Raw genomic sequence first — 18511 nt, 5'->3', positions numbered from 1 at the left:
GGTTTTTCTATTGAAAAGGAGAACAATTTAGTCAAAACATTACCATCATTATCATCACCTACCGTCATCATTATCAACACAATGACCCCATATCAAGTGCCAACTATGAGCAGGCATTATACCATATCCTTTCCATATTTAATTTAACTAATTCTTATAAAAGCATTAAAGGTGAAGGTATTATTATACTCACTTGATAGAAAAATCTAGCACTCAGAGAATTCACAATCTAAACAATGGAGTTAAAACCTAGTTCTGTGGGGCTTTAGATGCTCCTACTCTTTATCTCTGCCCCAGTGGTTGAATGGTTTAGCATTTTCTATAAGCAATTGTATCTGTACTGCAGGCTGTTAGAACGTTCAGGACTGACACTCACCATGCATGTGCTCGGGGTTAGCTCAGTGCCTAGAAACACAGCAATGTGTCTGCCATGTCTATAGGCCTAGAGTTAACAAAAGAAGGATCCCCAAAACTCAATGGGGAATGGATTGGATGAAGTAGATCAACTTAACTTGACTGTGAAGATAATTCTGATTTATCTGGGTCCCAGCAGCAAGCCAACTAATCCCTGAGCTAGGCTGAATGAGCCACTTGGTCCTGGGCCAATTCCCTGTCACACTCTATCCCAACACTATATGTCAATAGTAGGTACCTAATACTTCATGATATTCAAAGTTCTAATATTATTTCAAGTCCAGCATGCTTTCTATCACCTCATACATTCATTCAGGTAAGTATACAAACAAAAAAATGTTTCATTGATATATTTAGTCTAGAACTCTTTGGTAGCATGAAACAACCCCGATTTTTGCCTAAGAAGACAAATTAATCTATTGTCTCACACAGCTGGTCTGAGGAAAGGCTGAGCCCAGAGGCTCTGGCACCCCCAGGATAGTCTGTCTCGTCAAGGGAGGTACTGGTGGCTCCAGGCTCGCACCCTTAGAGGGCCACAACCAGAAAGGAGAACATAGGTGTGAATCTCTGGAGCTTCCACTTTGAGAAATCCAAAAGGAGTTGCGACGTTCTAACTTGGACCATGTGCCAATCTCTTGGACCAATCACTGGGGCCAGGGAAGCAGTCATGTGAGAAGATGGCCATCCCCATTTAGACCACAAAGCAATCCTCCTTAGTAAAGTTGACAATCAGCTTCATTGAGAACATTTTCATAATCCACATTTTTTTAAAAGTATTCTTACAAATTGTTCTGCCATCCAAATATACTAGTACAATAGCTTGGAAAACAGCGTTTAGAAAACAAAAAGACAAATTAAAGCAACTAGAACAGTACAGGTTTCATATGGCTCTGATTTTACAGTTTTCTTGCTGCTTCATCAAAGTCAGAAATCTGTTCCTTCTGCTGGCTCCATTGCTTGGGATTTAAAGAAATACCTTTCCTTCCTGGTGTCAATGCACCTTCTGGATTCATCCGGTATTCTCTAATATCAATTAGGACTTTTCCTTTAAAGTCCTGAACGCTGACGTACCTCATTTCCCCAGTCTGAAGCATGTTATCATTTCTGCTGCTGGCAGGGCCTTGACATTGTCTTTTGCTTCTTTACAGGTTTTTCTGAACTAACTTGTTTTCCTCTTTAACTTTTTGTCAACTTCACTGTCAGAAGAGCTTGAAGAAACAAATTTCTTTGATGTAGGTATTGCTTTGCCCCTGCCCCTGAGCAGCCCTGTGCTCGCTCGCTCATTAGCTACTGACCCAAATGAGCTTGCTCCTCAAGAAGAGGAGATACAGACAAAACTCTGAAAGTGTCTCTCTTGAACCATAGGGTACAATCCACTTTTTTAAAATATGAAACTTCTACTACCTTAGTGCATCTCAATAAAATCACTTGTTGTGACAGTAGAGATATGTGAAAGTATATAGCATGCGGTCTGATCAGAGAAAGTACTCGCTACATGTCTGCTAGATTTAAATCCAAATCTTCCTTGAAAGTCAAAATACGCTTTTTGTTTGGGTTGGCCTTTTGTGTTGCGGCCCCTCCAAACAGCCACCGTTTCCTGCAAATTTGGGCTTGGTCTCCTGGCCGTCAGTGGAATCACGTGTTACAGATGTTCCTTACAGAATGGGTTTTGTGCCAGGAGAGGCAGCTAGAAGGCAGCTTGAGGAGCCTGAGTTCTCTGTGAAAATGAGCCATGAAACTTTAGTTCTCTGGGCCTCAATTTCTTCATTGGCAAAACTCCCTACCAATATTTCCCTACCAATATCTCCCTACCAATAAAGCTGCAGGAGGAGGATTGAATTAGATAGCATATGGCTAACAAGCTAGCTCATATCAAGCACTGAAATAATGGAACTTCTCTCCTTTCCGGGAAAGGATTACACTGCGCCAGACCTCAGGGCAGCAATACCCAAAGAGAGTCTAGAACACCCGCTGAGACACCTGGCGTGAAATGGTTAAAGCAACAAATGGCTCAAAAAGAGAAAGGTGGGATGCAGGTCTTCATTGCCCTTTTCTTAGACAAGCCGAGCTAGCTTCTCTCTGCTCCTATCAAGTTGCAAAATTGTTATTTTCAAATCTATTGAATTGTGCCTACTGAGAAAAACAAATCATTTTTTAAAATTTGGGTTAGTATGTGCACATGTGATACGATGCCGGTGAAGGTATTCAGCTATTGAGCTTGGAAAGCGTGTGCTTTTAAAAAGCATTCTGGACACATTGCTGACTGTTACATATGTCCATTTGTTCATTCATTTATACTTTACCACTTGTTCTAGAAACAAGTTTTTTAAGGTTTCACCGCTGGTGGTTGAGTTTCTTCCTTTCCCAACACTGGTATTAACCTCTTTAACCTTTCCTCATCGATGGTTCCAAAATAGTTTACTATTGTCCATTATAGTGTAGCTCGTGTATCTATGCTTAATGCATGCTCTGATTATGAGAACGCCTTCTGGCCCACAGAAACCCAGATGTAGCACCAATATTCACAGCACATGGCCCTTGGAAAATACCTGGCCTGGAACTCTAAGCCAACATGGGAATCGTTTGATGTAACTCAATCTCTTGGAAACAATGTCTAATATAATTGCCTTAACATTGTAATACTGATTAGTTAATTGCGATAGAAATAATGTTTGTTGATAAGTGTAAATGAGAATCCCATGCTGATTTTACAGAAGAGATTAGGTTATTCTTTTCATGTTAATGGCCTTTCAGGACTCTAGGTCAATTGTTGGTGAAATACAGGGCTGCTGCCCAGTAATTTGACACCCAGGCTTAATGAGTTTCTTGGGGGAAATTATTACAAGATAGCATAAACCTAAGCAGCAACCCTCATTTTAAAAAAACATATATCATATGATATTTATTTTCTTGGGCCATCCATTTCCTATAATTGTATCTCATCTCTGAGGTACACATTCTCTAGAACAAACAAAATATTCATAACCATTATATATGTGAAAACACTTACACACTGGAGCAGGCCCAGCATGGGTCTCCAAAAGGTACTAGGAACATATCACTATGTTAGGTATTTTTAATTTTTTGAGGCACCTCCATACACTTTTCCATCGTGACTGAACCAAATTACATTCCTACTAATAGTGCATAAGAGTTCCCTTTTCTCCACATTCTCACCAACACTTGTTATCCCTTATTTTCTTTTATTTTTTAATTTTATTTTTCAATTACAGTTTACATTTAATACTATTTTGTGTTAGTTTTAGGTGTACAGCACAGTGGTAGGACAATTATATACTTTATAAAGTGATCCCCCCCAATTTTTCAAGTACCCACCTGGCACCATACATTATTATTACAATATTATTGATTATATTTACTATGCTGTATTTTACTACATCCCCATGCCTATTTTATAATTATCAATTTGTGCTTCTTAGTTATGTGTAAGTCTAATTCATTTTGAATTAATTTTTGTGGTGTTAAACAAGAGTCCAATTTTATTTTACCGCATGTGATGGTCCAGTTTTCCCAACACCGTTTCTTGAAGAGACTATTCCTTATCCATTAAATATTCTTGGCTCCCTTGTCAAATATCAGTTGATCATATATGCAGGAATTTATTTCTGGGTTCTCTATTCTGTTCTATTGGTCTATGTATCTATTTTTATACCAGTACAATACTGTTTTAATCACTGGTAGGACTTACAAGGCAATATAATCCTTAAAGGGTCATTTTGTAAGCTTCCCCGCCACAGGAGAACAAAGACTGGGAAGACTTGTCCAAGGTCCCCGTCACAGGAGAAGGAATACCAGGAAAACTTGTCGGACAGGAAATGCCCAACACCAGGAATCAAACCCTATAAGGAACTAAAACTGCCCAAAAGAACCTGATCCCACATTCACATTCTAAGCCCATCAACCAAAGCCCTAAAACCCACGGACAAACGTTTCTTGTCAGTGTCTGCATATATATGGACGAGACTCCAGCTTCTAGGTGCTGCCATCATCGACCCAATCAAAACCCCTTGGCTAGGTGCTGTGTAGCTCTTCCCTTTGGATTCTGCGCCCCCGCCCCCCATCCCCTTTTTCTTAAATAAATTCAATTTTCTGTAATCACCTAAGATGGCTATTTAGCCTGCCCTCATACCACCGACTTTTAACCTTTCAATCACTGTAGCTTTGTAGTATACAGGGTGGGGGCAAAAGTTGTTCATATGGAACATAATGCAATATTTAAAAATAATAGAAGAATAAACTATGTTTTGCATATTCACAACTGTAAACCTACTTTTGCCCCTCCCTGTAGTTTGCAATCAGGAAGTGCGATACCCTGTCTTTCTCAATATGACCTTGGCTGTTCAGGGTCTTTTGTGGTTCCATACACATTTTCTCTATTTATGTGAAAAATACCACTGGAATTTTGATAGGGATTGTTTTAAACCTATAGATAGCTTTGGATAGTATGGACATGTTAACAACATAAGTTGTTTTGATCCATGAACATGGGATATATTTCCACTTGTTTGTGTCTTCTGCAATTTCTTTCACCAAAGTTTTTCGTCAATTTCTTTCCATAATTTTCATTCTATAGGTCTTTCACTTCCTTGGTTAAATTTATTCCTAAGTATTTTATTGTTTTTAATGCTATTGTAAATGAGGTAGATTTCTTTCTTTCTTTTTCAGATGTTTCATTGTTTAGTCCTGGCCCAGTTCTGAAAGCCATGCCCTATCGTGCCAGACTCCAGGCCACATAATCATGCCTGCTCCCAATCACATCCTCCTCCTTCCTAGCAGAGCCATGGGAATCACCTGTAGTACTTTTTGCTTTTCAAAGAAAACTGCCTTTTAAAACTCTAAACATCACACTGCTGCTTTTATTTTTATTTTTTCTTACTTTCTTTCCTTCCATAGCAGAATTTTAAGGATTTATCAAAAAGGTAGACAAAAGAAACGGTGAACTTTTAAAAGCTCAAATATCCGTGTCCTACAACGGTTCATGAAAATACTTTCACTGTTAAGCCCTAAATGGGGAAAATAAAAATCAATGTACTAAGTTTTCTCATAAACTATTTTTTTTAAGGATTAGCTTTTACTAGTATTCAAAGACTCTTTCCTTACTATTTATTTAATATTAAAAGATCTTTCTTTTGTGAAATGGTGATGACAGCAACTGGTAATTTTTTCTTAATGTCCTGTTTTGCCAACTATATGTTTGCCTTGCCCCCATCCCCAGCGTCTCACCTCTCCCCATAATTTAACTGTTCTGGAAACTGCTACACTAACATATGCCTTTTTTCTTATTGTTAATAAATTTGCTTATTTTCTCCCTAGATTTTCCTTGTTACTATTTATAAAACCTGATCAAATAGAATAAAATCTCTAAATGTCTTTGTAATTGCAACTGTAGCTTGAACAGGCAGGATATTTACAAGCAGGGAGATGTTGACAATACAACTACTCTTTAAAATGTGTTCTCTGATAGTTTGAGCCAGTGTGGCTCAGTGGTTGAGCATCAGCCTATGAACCAGGAGGTCATGGTTCGATTCCCTATCAGGGCACATGCCCACGTTGTGGGTTCAATCCCCAGTGTGGGGCATGCAGGAGGCAGCCAATCAATGAATGATTCTCTCTCATCATTGATGTTCCTATCTCTCTCTCCCTCTTCCTTCTTCTCTGAAATCAATAAAAATATATGTAAAAAAATGTTCTCTGAAAAGAGTGAAAATGCTGCCTGTTGAGGTATCTCACACCAAAAATGATTCTGAATTACACTCAGTCAGCATTATAAAAGCCAAACTGATGCCATCAATGTGTTAGCTCTCTTATAGGAAGTGACTTTCCAATAGCAGAAGCATGCACTGAACATAATTGAAACAGAATTATTCTTACACCTTATACAAAAACCTTCAAGAAGAAATAAAATTTTTAAAATCTAGTTTAATTAGTAAGCTACTTGAAAGAAGAAACTTAGGTGCAGGGCATTCATTCCTATCGTGTAATTTTAGAAACAAAAGAGTTTCCATCCCCCAGTTTATCTCCCTGCCAACCTATAACAAAACACAGCTCAGGGAAACTTCGAACTGCAGGACTCCCAGCTCGGCTTGCCTCTATAGAGGTGACTTTCTTCTGACATTACCCAAGGGACCCAGGTTTCCTGCGCTGGACTTGCATGCAGTCACTCTTCCTGCTCTCCTCCTGCAGCACCCTTCTCCCAGCTGATGGCAACCTCCACCATCAGACTTGTAAAGAATACTTATAGTACAACTAGAGGCCCGGTGCACGAAAATCATGCACTGCGGCGGGGGAGGTGGTCCCTCAGCCCGACCTGTGCCCTCTTGCAGTCCTGGAGCCCATGGGAAGCGGGCCTAAGCCATCAGTCAGACATCCTTAGCACTGCTGCAGAGGTGGGAGAGTCTCCTGCCACCGCTGCTGCGCTCGCCAGCTATGAGCCCGGCTTCTGGCTAAGTGGTGCTCACCATCAGGGGGCAGCTCCTGCGTTGAGGGTCTGCCCCCTGGTGGTCAGTGCGTGTCATAGCAATTGGTCATTCTGCCATTTGGTTGATTTGCATATTAGCCTTTTATTATATAGGATGAGAAGAAACTCAGTGTTGAAAAATAGATACAAACATGGTAACTGCTCCAAGATTGAATAGTTTGACCCTTGATTCATGTTCCACCTAACACCCCATCCTTTCCCCCAGAGTCAAGCTTTTTCAATCATTTCCAGTCCCCATTCCTAGTGAACTCGGGCTTCCTCTGCCAGGCCCAGCGAAGTCCACCAGGAAAAGCAACCCTGTCATTCATGTCTCAGCTCCCTTCCCCCCAATCCTACCCAACCCCTGAGTATAGGCCATTTCAACCTGGTTCCCTACAACCAGTGGTATGCTGGAGCTGCTCAGGCTGTCTCGAGAGAGCTGATTGTACAATTTTCAGGAATTTTTCATACTAGGTATTAAAATAGTTATTATTAAATATTAAAGCATATAAACTTACAATTAAGAAAATTCTATAAAAACAAAGGTAGTAATAAAAACTCATCACTACTTAATTATTTTACTCCATTTTACTATTTTCTATGTGCTGAATGGGAACACTATATCATTGTGTGTTACTGGGCATCTCTTCCCAAGACTGAGTTCAGGACATCACAATGGTAGCTTGAAGTCTGTCCTGGGAGTACTTATACCATTGCTACAAATCAAGGTTACTCCCATTGCACCCTCTAAAGCAGTTTTGAAGTACTTACTAGCACACCCTTGTGCAACATGAATGGGAAAACCCAGCTATTCCCTCCCCAGTGCCTGAAGAAAGCCACAGAGCCTCACATCTTGGTCCCAGTACAAATTCAGAGTGATCCGTTTCAGCTAGGCTCACGGCACTGCTCTGCAATCTTACTATGTTCCTCTGGTCAGGTTTCCCCTCCATGCCCCAGACCCTTTCTTTTTCTGACCTTGTCCATTTCCCTCCAACATCTAACCTTCTCCCTCCTCCCTCCTTATGCTCAGAGGACAACTTACACTCCTACTTCACAGAGAAAGCAGAAGCCAGCCAGGAGCGCTCCCTCAACTTCCTGGCTCCAAATCAAAAGTGAACCGTCTGCACCTTGCCTTTTCCTGTTACAAAGAAATAAGGTGTCCCTCCTTCTAAGGCTTACCTTTCCACCTGAGCCCTGGTCCCAGCCTCCTCTGCCTCTCCGGAGCTCCCCTCTCCATTAAACCCCATCTTCCGACCTTGTATTTTCCCCTCTCTGTTATCTCCACTCCATGCAGTATTTTAACTTCTGCGGTTCTCTCCTAAGCAAACAAACCTTCCCAGTCTCATGTCCTCCTAGATCTCCTGCCCTTTCTCTTCCCTTCCCTTCCGAGCCAGACTTGAAAACATTTGTCCAAATTCCTCTGGTCTGCTTCTTTTCCTCCCCCTCTCTCCTCAACCTGTTGCAAACTGGTTTCCCACCCAGTCCACTGAAATGCTGCTGCTAAGACCACCAATCGCCTCCAAGTTACAAGTCAAATGGAAAGGTCTCACTACATTTTACTTGATTTCTCTACAACATTTGAACTGGTTTGACCCTTTACAATATTTTGACCGCACCCTTTCGAAATGCCTTCTTCCCTTGGCCTCTAGGATAACACCCCCACTGCCTTTCCTCGTACTTCTACGGCCACTATTTCTCAATCTTTGCAGTTTCTTTTCTTCTTTTTGAGAGGGCAAGGGGAAAAAAAAATCTAGAAAGCCAAATTTCCTTGATAAAGCTGGCACTGATTTTTCTATATTACTCTCCTCTTACTGTGGTTAGCAGCAGCAGCAAACTAATCCCCAGCCCTTCCACACACAAGCGTGATAGGAGGAGGGGGAAAAAAAATCTAAAATGTGTCTGTATTATGAGTAAGTAGTGGAAGGAAGCAAGGAAGGTAACAAACATTTATTGACATTTGTTTTTAAATGTCAGGCATTATGTTAGACATATTTATGTAACTTATTCTATTTAATATCCATAATTATACTATAAAGTGAATATGATCAACTTCATTTTACAGGTGATGAAATTGTCTAAACAGCCAATAACTGCCAAGCAAGTGAGGAGTAGAGATGGAACTTAAACCTACTTCTTCTAACTCGTAGGACAAGTGCTCTTTCCAGAGATAATATACCTGATTGCTCTTGGTTTATGGAGATTCTGTGGAAAACAAGTAAATACTTCTTTTGCATGTGCTAGCTTTTGGGGAAAATGTCCTACAGTTGTTCAAAAGGAATGGGTTGGTGGCCTGACTTGATGGCCTCCAGACAAGACTTGCCAGCCTGGCAATAACTCACCAAGGATTTCACAGGCAGGGTACGATTTTCAGTCCTGCAGACGGAGAGACTATTCTTGCCAGAGCACCCAGAAACCAGTAGTGTCCAGGGGACAGACTCATACCACTGGACTCAAGAGACTGGCATACAAAGCAGACTGCCAATTTATGTAACCATCAAAATTCTGGTATTCACTCACTAATATATTCTGATCCTGTAAAAAATATCTCTATGAGAAGTAAATTTTTAATCAGCAGGTTACTGAGCAAGAAATGAGAGCCAGGTGAGTTACATTGATTTTCTTTCTTGCTGGAGCAATTGAATTTCACCTTGCTCACTGAAGGGAGGGTGGGGGAACAAATGCCAAGTACCCTTTACCCTTGTTTACCGTAGACTAGAGACCCTTGGCAAGTTCCCACTCTATGAGCCTCCGGGTTGGTCCCCCATCCCCCATTTGCTTGCAGGATGGAATAGTTTTGCACCACTCAGATGATATAAATTTGGGCTGAAAAACAGCACAAATGCCAGCTTGTGGCTACAAGTTCCCATACAAGGGCCCTCTTCTCTTCCCCAACTGCCCAGAACCAGGGCAATTTCCCTGTTTACCCCAGCAGTGAGGGTTGGGGGAGTGGCTTCTGGGTCATCCTACCCTGGAGTCTAGCCCCTTGGAGTCCCAACTCTGTTGGGAAGCAGGGGGTTTCTTTCCCACTAGACTCCCTACCTTGAACGTCTATAGCCAAAACTATGCAAATTGCCCCTCAATTTTTCTTTTTTCAGCAAGCACCCTCAGAATATAAGTAACTTTGGTTCTTAGCAACTCTCAGGATTCCTACCTTCACTTAGATTTCAGGCTGATAATTTCTTACCTAATAGAAAAATGCCTTTAAGGTGCTTTATAAACACACACACACACACACACACACACACACACACACACATATTTTATCCATCATTTTAGTTGTTCTTAGCAGGAGGATTGGTTCAAATAACCTGTCATTATATTACTAGTAGTAACATATAACAAGTGCTCAATAAAAGCCCATGAATATCTTGTCCAAATGGATAACTGCTCAAACCTGAGTGCCACAGAATTGGCACGTGTTCAATAGTTTCTCTGCAAGTGTGCTCTGGCACTGTCTGCATCCTTTGCTAGAAATGCAGATTCTGGAGCCTGTCCTTGGCCTACTGATCAGAATTTGGGGGATCAAATGAGATCTGCATTTTAATAAGCTCTGCAGGTAATTCTTATGCTCACCGAAGTTTAGAACAATTGGACTAAGGCATAGTTCCAAATTACATCTCATACATTCCCAGAAATGCCTCATTTCTAAAGCCTTCTCACATGCAATATGCATTAGCAAAGCATTCATTTATAGGAGAGAGATTATTTCTCATCACATCTTTTCATTTTATTCATATTTATAATACATATTCAAAACAAAGTCTTAGTAGCCTACTTAAATTACCATAAAAAGTGTACAGAACTTTAAAAAATCCTCAGAATGTTTGACAGCATAACCTTCATAAAAATCTAGAAACCGGAAATCCAATTATCAGTTGAATGGGGGAATTTAGACCACCAACTGTAATTTAAATCACAAACCCAGTATTCCTAATCAGCATAAACCCTTTTACAGTGCAACAAAATAAAACAAAACAAAAAATAACAGAAAACAAAAGGCACTTTTTTTGATAGATGAAAGCATTATATAGTCTATAGATTATATTTTTCTATAATAGTGTTTTCCTTTGTTTATTTAATACCACAAATGCACCATTAATTTCTTTATATGAGATCTTTCAGAAAATTATATTCATATAACCTCTGATTCCAGTGGAAGTCTGACTTTGGAAAGAACAATAAAAAAAATGCTAATTTATTATAGCCTAAAAATAGCCTTATTAGCACTTACTATTTTTTCTTAGTTTGGAAATTCATATGTGACAAAATAGCATAGAAATATTAATAGAAGGATCTTGGAAGCAGTATACAAGTATTCACTGTAATATTCTTTCAACTTCGTTTTATGTTCCAAAATTTTCATGACCAAATATTTATGATAAAAGGGATCAATAGCCACATGTAGCTAATCCCTGCCTATTGGTCAGCAGCAGCTCTGCCACATGTCCTGCAGCACCACACTGCTTCTCACCCTAGGACATACCCCTCCCCCACCCTGTTCACCTGACTAAAGTCTATGCTGCCTTCAAGACTCAATTCAAAGGTCAGGACTTTTCTGATACCCCCTACCCCAACACAGTCTGGACATGGTCTCTTTCTACTGTATTGCTCCAATAGTTTTTATTTTTTTAATCTTTGCTGTTGAAAGTATTACATATACCCCCATTTTTTCCCCATTGACCTTTTCTAGCCCAACCCCCCGTCTCTACATTTGTTAATGACTCAGTGAATGAAAGTTGCTCTCAAAAGGAGATTAGGTGCCCTAGGTGGTTTGGCTCAGTGGATAGAGCGTTGGCCTGCGGACTGAAGGGTCCCAGGTTCGATTCCAGCCAAGAGCACATGCCTGGGTTGCAGGCTTGATCCCCAGGGGGGGCGTGCAGGAGGCAGCTGATCAATGATTCTCTCCCATCATTGATGTTTCTATTTCTCTATCCCTCTCCCTTCCTCTCTAAAATCAATAAAAATATATTTATTTTTTTTAAAAAAAGGAGATTAGGCAAGAAAATGAATGGCAAAGCACATACAACACTAATGGTTCATTTTTTTTTTCAAAAAAGGTTTGTAAAATAAAGTACATGTTTATTAAATTTCCACAAAACAAAGACTATCTTTTATTAGAGGAAAGGAAACCATATATGGGGACCAATTTTAAGTCAAGCACTATGATAGGCAAGTAAGTTTTAATGCAATGATTTTTATTTATTTTATTATTATTTTAACATGTTTTTATTGATTTGAGAGAGAGAGAGAGAGAGAGAGAGAAACATTAGGCATGTGCTCTGACTGATAATCGAACCAGCGACCTTTCTGAGCATGGCACAATGCTCAACCAACTGAGCCACACCAGCCAGGACTGCAATGACTTTTATATGCTTACTAGAGGCCCAGTGCATAAAATTCGTGCATGGGTGCAGTCCCTAGACCTGGCTGGCGATTGAAGCATGAGCGTCAGGCATGGAAGGGCAGGTCACAGCTGATCTCTGGGCCTTGGGCAGCACCTGGGCTCCCGGACCCCTGCGTGCCCCTCTCCACCTGAGTCACGGCGCCCGAGTCCCCACACGGAGATGCGGTGAGCACAGCCAGATGCATGAGCCAGGGTGCAGCGTGGGTCTCTGGGCCGCCCAGCAGTGCCACATGGAAGCCGGGCAGGCAGTGTGCTCTCTCCCAGCCAGCCTTGCAGACCGGCTCCTGCTTGAACCCACAGGGAGCCTGATTGGCCCTTCTGGTCCCAGCGACTGTGGCCCAGCTCACCTGGAAGAGGCTTTGCGGGTGTGGGGCAGGCTCCTCGAGGGCGCCTGGCACCTGAGTGTGAGGGGCTTCCCCAGCACAAGCCCTGGCATCCTGGGGGAGGGTAGCAGGGGGAGAGAGAGTAAGCTCAGCAGACATCCCGCATTCTCACCGCACCTCCGTCCCATCACTCCCGCCCCGAAATAGCTGGCGAGAGGTCGCAGTGCATCACTGATGCCCACCATGTTCCACGCCACCCCCTGGTGGTCAGTGCACGTCATAGCAAGTGGTTGAACTCCCAGTCTCCAGGTCGAACTCCCAGTCGAATGACTGCCTGAGGGGACATTTTGCATATTAGGCTTTTATTATATAGAATTATATTAGTTTCCTGTGGCTGCTCCAACGAATTACATACTTGGTGGCCTAAACCAACACAATTATTCTTTTACGGTTTGAAGGTCAGAAGTCCAAAATCAGTTTCACTGAGCCAAACCACATTGTTGGCAAAGCTGGTTCCTTCTGGAGGCTCCAGCAAAGACTCTGTCATCTTTTTTCAGCTTCCAGTGGCTTCCTATCTTCCTTGACTTTTGGGCTCTTCTCATCCTAAAAGCATCACTCCAATCTCTGGTTTCAGAACCACATGGCTTTCTCTTCTGTGTAGTAAAACTTTTCTTCCTTTATCCTGTAAGTCTTAGAAGATATATTTAGGGTGCACTCTGATAATTCAATATCCTTTCCCCATCTCAATATCCTTAATTTAAGCATGTCTGCAAGTTCTATTCACAGGTTCTAGGGATTATTTATGACTTGAATATCTTTATTCAGCCTACCACACCGATTTTTAAAAATAAAAATGTAGGCATGGTTACTTCATTCTGAAAGTCTACAACACTCTGAATTTTTAATAGTCTTTTCGATACATGTATTTGCAATATGGACAAGTAGTAATATAAACATTATAAACAATACAAGTATAGACTGGATCAAATGGACATACATATATTTCAGAATGTTTTGTAGATAGGAATATTGTGAGCCTAGAAATGCAGACAGGATTTTAAGACCAGGGTATATATTAGGCCATGACTGCCCTCCTCCACCCGCAAGCCCCAATCCCCACCCCCCTACTCCCCACCTCTCAACCCCCCCCCCCCCCCCCACACACACACAGAGTACTGCTCTCCCATTAACAGGAGCAAATTCTACAGCCACATTTAGTCTACCCACAGTTGATTAGGTGAGAAATAAACACATCAAGCTGGGCCAATCAGATTCTTTCTTCCAAGGAATACAGAATTTTACATTCAGATGTGCTAATGCTAATCTTAGCTGGCACCTAAACTCAGGTAGCAACCCATCCTCTTATATATCAAAAAGCTGAGAAAAATGGTCTACAGAAAGAGAAGAATGCAATAAAAGTTTATAATCTTCCAACAACTCCCTCATCTTCCTCTTTCTCCCTTTTTCTTTTTTTTCTTCCTTTTTTCCCCCCTTGCATCAGTTATTTTGAGCATATATCTGTTATTTGCAATGAAAAAAATTTTTTATAGAGACAGGGTAGAACCTTTAGTGATGCTCACTACTTTGCTATTAAAATAGTGGGCAATGCTTGTGGATTTATGCTTCAAAATGTAGACATTTCATGTAGATGGAATCTTAGCTTTAATGAAACAAACTAATTCATATTTAAAGTTTTTCATGCTTTTTTAGGGTAAGACTATTTTACAATGAATTTCTATGTAAAATTTCATTTTTTAAAGAGATAATGTAAGGATCCCAAAAAGAAAATTTTTGTTATTATTTTATCTTCTGACACCATATATTAAAATCTTAACCAATGATCAACAGGTTATGGTATTAAACCAATCCATTTGTCTACAGCTAAGTGGGTTTTTGCTTTCCTTTGCCCTTAAAAAGGAATTTAGATTTGGGACAACCTGAACTTTTATGCTTTTCCTTTATCTAGAGATTATTTCAAAGTTTAGCTGTCAGAGGAAAAGCTTTCTCTAAATTTTATCTCTTCATTTTGAACACCAGAATTTCATGAAAGATAATGTTTTAAATTGTTTTCTTCTTTGAACACTAATTAGGCGCAAAGGGCAACTGAATAATCCCTTCAAATATTAAGTTTTATATTTGTAACTTATTATGAAAAAAATAGTTGTTGGTTTTATTTATTTATTTATTTATTTGGTCTGGAAAATAAAGTGGGGTCTCAGGTTTGTCTCATAAAGTTTTATATGTTATAAAAAAGTGATAGCAAACAAAACTTGAGATTACAAAATTTCTTTTATTTTTGCTATTTTCTCAAAGGCTTGTATGATACAGATACCCTTATATATATTTGGTTGAACAATATAAAACTCCTGATTGTCTACTATTTTTGACTTATAAAAATGGCAATTTTATATTGTTCAACCTAAACGTTTCCTTATTTAATTACATATAAACTTGGACTTTTTGAGAAATACTTTCCATTGTTCTGTTTTATGTATCTTTTCTTGGACATTTTCTATTTGGTGAAATGTTGATGGCCATCAAATGTATTTTTTGTTCATAGTAGTAAAATGAACAACAACTTATTTCTGTTTCTCCTTTACATTTATAAAATGACTTTTTTGAAAATGTAAGCTACATGTGCTTGTGTAGATTATATGCTAAAAGATTACTTTCGTTTTAAAAATCTTTCTTAGAATAGTTCTATTTTAGCTTCCTTCTCTACGCTTGAGTGAGAAACATCTGTTTCTGTTTTCAGTGTTCTTTTGTTACACAACGAAGTCGAATATCAAAGTTTTCCTCCTCCAACAAGGAAAGAATGTCTTACTTTTGGCTCTTATTTCCTTTTATTTATTTTCACCAGTTTAAGAATTACAAATATTGTACAAAAAGGATGAACTGCTCCCTGAAAAAATCCAAACAGTAGGAAGTACAAAGTCAAAGCCTTTCTCTCATCTGTTCTACTCCCACTTCCCAAGAGTAACTACTGACAATAGTAGGCATGTGTCCTTCCAGACCTTTTCCTATGCACAAACATGTGTACATATGATGTATATATGTGGATGTCTGTATCATTAGAAATGGGATCATACTAAACAGATTATTATACAGCCTGATTTTTAACCCATTATTTCACTACATTAAATGTGCAGTGAACATTGTGACACATGTTTCTATTCTTTTTGTAGCATAGATTCCAAGAGATGGATTTAACTGAGTTCAACAGTTTATATACAGGGTGTCCCCCTAAAAAATGTATAATTTTTGAGTAATTATGTATTCCAATGGGTTAAATCTGAAAAGAAAGAAACATAAATTGAGCTATCAGCTGTTAAAGTGTGTATACATTTTGGAGGAACACCTTGTATTTAAACCTTTCAAAGGTGCTGCTAAGTTGCTGTCCAGAGAGGAAATTGTACCAATCTGCACTGCTTCCAATACTGTATGAGAGAACTATTTTCCTTTTACTCTTGTTTCATTAGAAATGATCAATCTAACATTTTAACTAACCTGACAGGCACAAATGGATATCTTGCTGTAATTTTTCTGTGTTGTTTTTCTAACCACTGGTAAAGTTAGAATTTTTTAAAAAGTGTATTTGTTGATCATTTGTACTTTTCTCTCTATAAATTGCCTGTTTATATTATGTATTAGTTATCTGTTGCTGCATCACTAATGACCACAAATGTAATGACTTAACACACACACATTCATCAACTCATGGTCTCGATGAGTCAGAGTCTGGGCATGGCTTAGCTGAGTCCTCTCATTTAAGGTCTCTCACGAGGCTATGTTTTCATCAGGTTTATCTGAGGAAGGATCCACTTCCAAGCTCTCGTGCTAAGTGCAATGGGAAGCCATTGGGAGGCTTTTGAGGACAGGGACATGATTTGATTGACATGTAAAGGCCTCAACCTACCTGCTCGGTGAAGAATAGACTGTAGGACCATAGGCATAGGAGCGGAAAGAGGTGTTAGGCCATTCCAGCAGTGGGAGAAGGTGGAGGTCTGGCTGAGAATAGTAGCTGTGGGGAAGGAGCAAGGCAGACTGACTGGAAAGATATCCAGGGAGTGAAATCAAGGACATTGCTGATAGATCAGCCTGGGGATAAGCTCTATTGAATATTCCTTAGATCCAGTCCTGCTTCTTGATTCTTTGAGTCCTTTCCTTGGAGCTGACTCCAAGGTTTTAGCATTTAAAGGCCTCTCCACAGCCTACAAGGCCCTGCACCATGTGGTCCTGGCCTGTATCTCTCTGGCTTCATCTAGGTCCACAGTTCCCCTCGGAGCTGCTCTCCCACTTCACTGTCATATTTTCTTTCCTTGGAACATGGGAAGTTCCAGGACCTTTCACTTGGGGCTCCTTTGTCTGGACTGCCCTTCCATACCTCTTCCATAGGGCCGACGCATTCTCACCCTGCAAACCTGCCCTTATAGCCATTTTTATCCATCCTACCTAAAGTTGCTTCTCCTGCATCAAAACACTATCATATTGTCCAGCCAGTGTGGCTCAGTGGTTGAGCGTTGACCCATGAACCAAAAGGTTACAGGTTAGATTCCAGGTCAGGACACATGCCCAGGTTTTGGGCTTAATCCTCAGTGGGGTCTATGCAAGATACTTCTCTCTCACTGATGTTTCTATCTCTCTCTCCCTCTCCCTTCCTCTTTCTCTATAAAAAACAAAACAAAAAAACCCACTATCATATCAACCTATTGATTTCCTTCACAGCACTCATCACAATGTGAACTTACCTTAATTATGTATTTGATTGCTTATTTTATTCTGTGGTCCTTCCTCTCCTCTCAACCAGAATAGAAGCTCCATAAAAGGTTGGACTTTTTTTTTTTTAATTGATTTCAGAGAGGAGGGGAGAGGGAGAGAAAGATAGAAACATCAATGATGAGAATCATTGATCAGCTGCCTCCTGCACATACCCCACTGGGAATTAAGCCCGAAACCCGGACATGTGCCCTTGACCAGAATCGAACTGGGGATGCTTCAGTCCACAGGCCGACGCTCTATCCACTGAGCCAAACCAGCTAGGGCAAAAGGTTGGACTTTTAATGTCTTGTTCACAGCACCTAGACCAGTGCCTGACACAGTAGGTGCTAAATAAGTATTTATTGAGTGAATAAAAGAGAAACTGCCGGGGAGAGTCAATGAGGCTTCACAGAGGAGGTAGCTCCCAGTCAAGATTTGAATAAAGAGCTAAAGTCTGCCAGGTTGACATGTTCAGAAAGTGAGTGAACAACATGCATTCATGGAATTGGGGTGTAAGGAGGACGGAAGTGGGGAGGCAGGTTATGTTGGGAGAGCGAGCTGGATGGGCAGGTTGGGAATGGGGAATGATGACATTTTTATACTATGCTAAGGAGCTTAGATTTTACCCTTTGTGTAACTTGAGCCTTCCTCACTCCTTTTAAAACTTAAGGGGCTTTAAGTTTTTTTGAGCAGCAACCCCTTGTGTAGTAGCTTTTGTTGTTGCCATAACAAATCACCACAATTTAAAATGAGACCCGCAGGTTAGAAGACCAACCTAAGTCTCATCAGATTGAAATGAAGGTGCCAGCAGGGCTGCTTCTTACTGGAGGTTCTGGGGAAGAAACTGCTCCCAAACTCATTCCCGTTGTCGGCAGAATCCTGCCCTTCCTGGTTATAGGACTAAGGTCTGCATTTTCTTGCTGCAGTCACCTGAGGCCATCCTTAGCTCCCAGAGGCATCTCTGGCCCTGCACAGGCGCCCCTACATCTCAGAGCCACTAACAGCACATCAAATCCTCCTCTTGCTTGAGTTCTCTCTGACTTCCCCTTCGGCCGCATCTCTCTTCTTCCTCTTCCGCTGTATCTCCCTAACTCCAGCTGGAGAAAGTTCTCTACCTTGAAGGGCTGATGTGAT

General features: G+C 40.5%; 1 pseudogene; it reads right to left on the bottom strand.

Annotated features, from left to right (window-relative positions):
* Nucleotides 1-1310: 1310 nt before the first annotated feature.
* LOC139002439 (activated RNA polymerase II transcriptional coactivator p15 pseudogene) lies at nt 1311-17025 on the bottom strand (annotated as a pseudogene).
* Nucleotides 17026-18511: the final 1486 nt, after the last annotated feature.

Source organism: Myotis yumanensis, unplaced genomic scaffold (assembly GCF_028538775.1).
Source record: "Myotis yumanensis isolate MYYU_CA2020_CCGP unplaced genomic scaffold, mMyoYum1.0.hap1 SCAF_2, whole genome shotgun sequence".
NCBI lineage: Eukaryota > Metazoa > Chordata > Mammalia > Chiroptera > Vespertilionidae > Myotis > Myotis yumanensis.
This window is presented reverse-complemented; position numbering and strand designations above follow the sequence as displayed.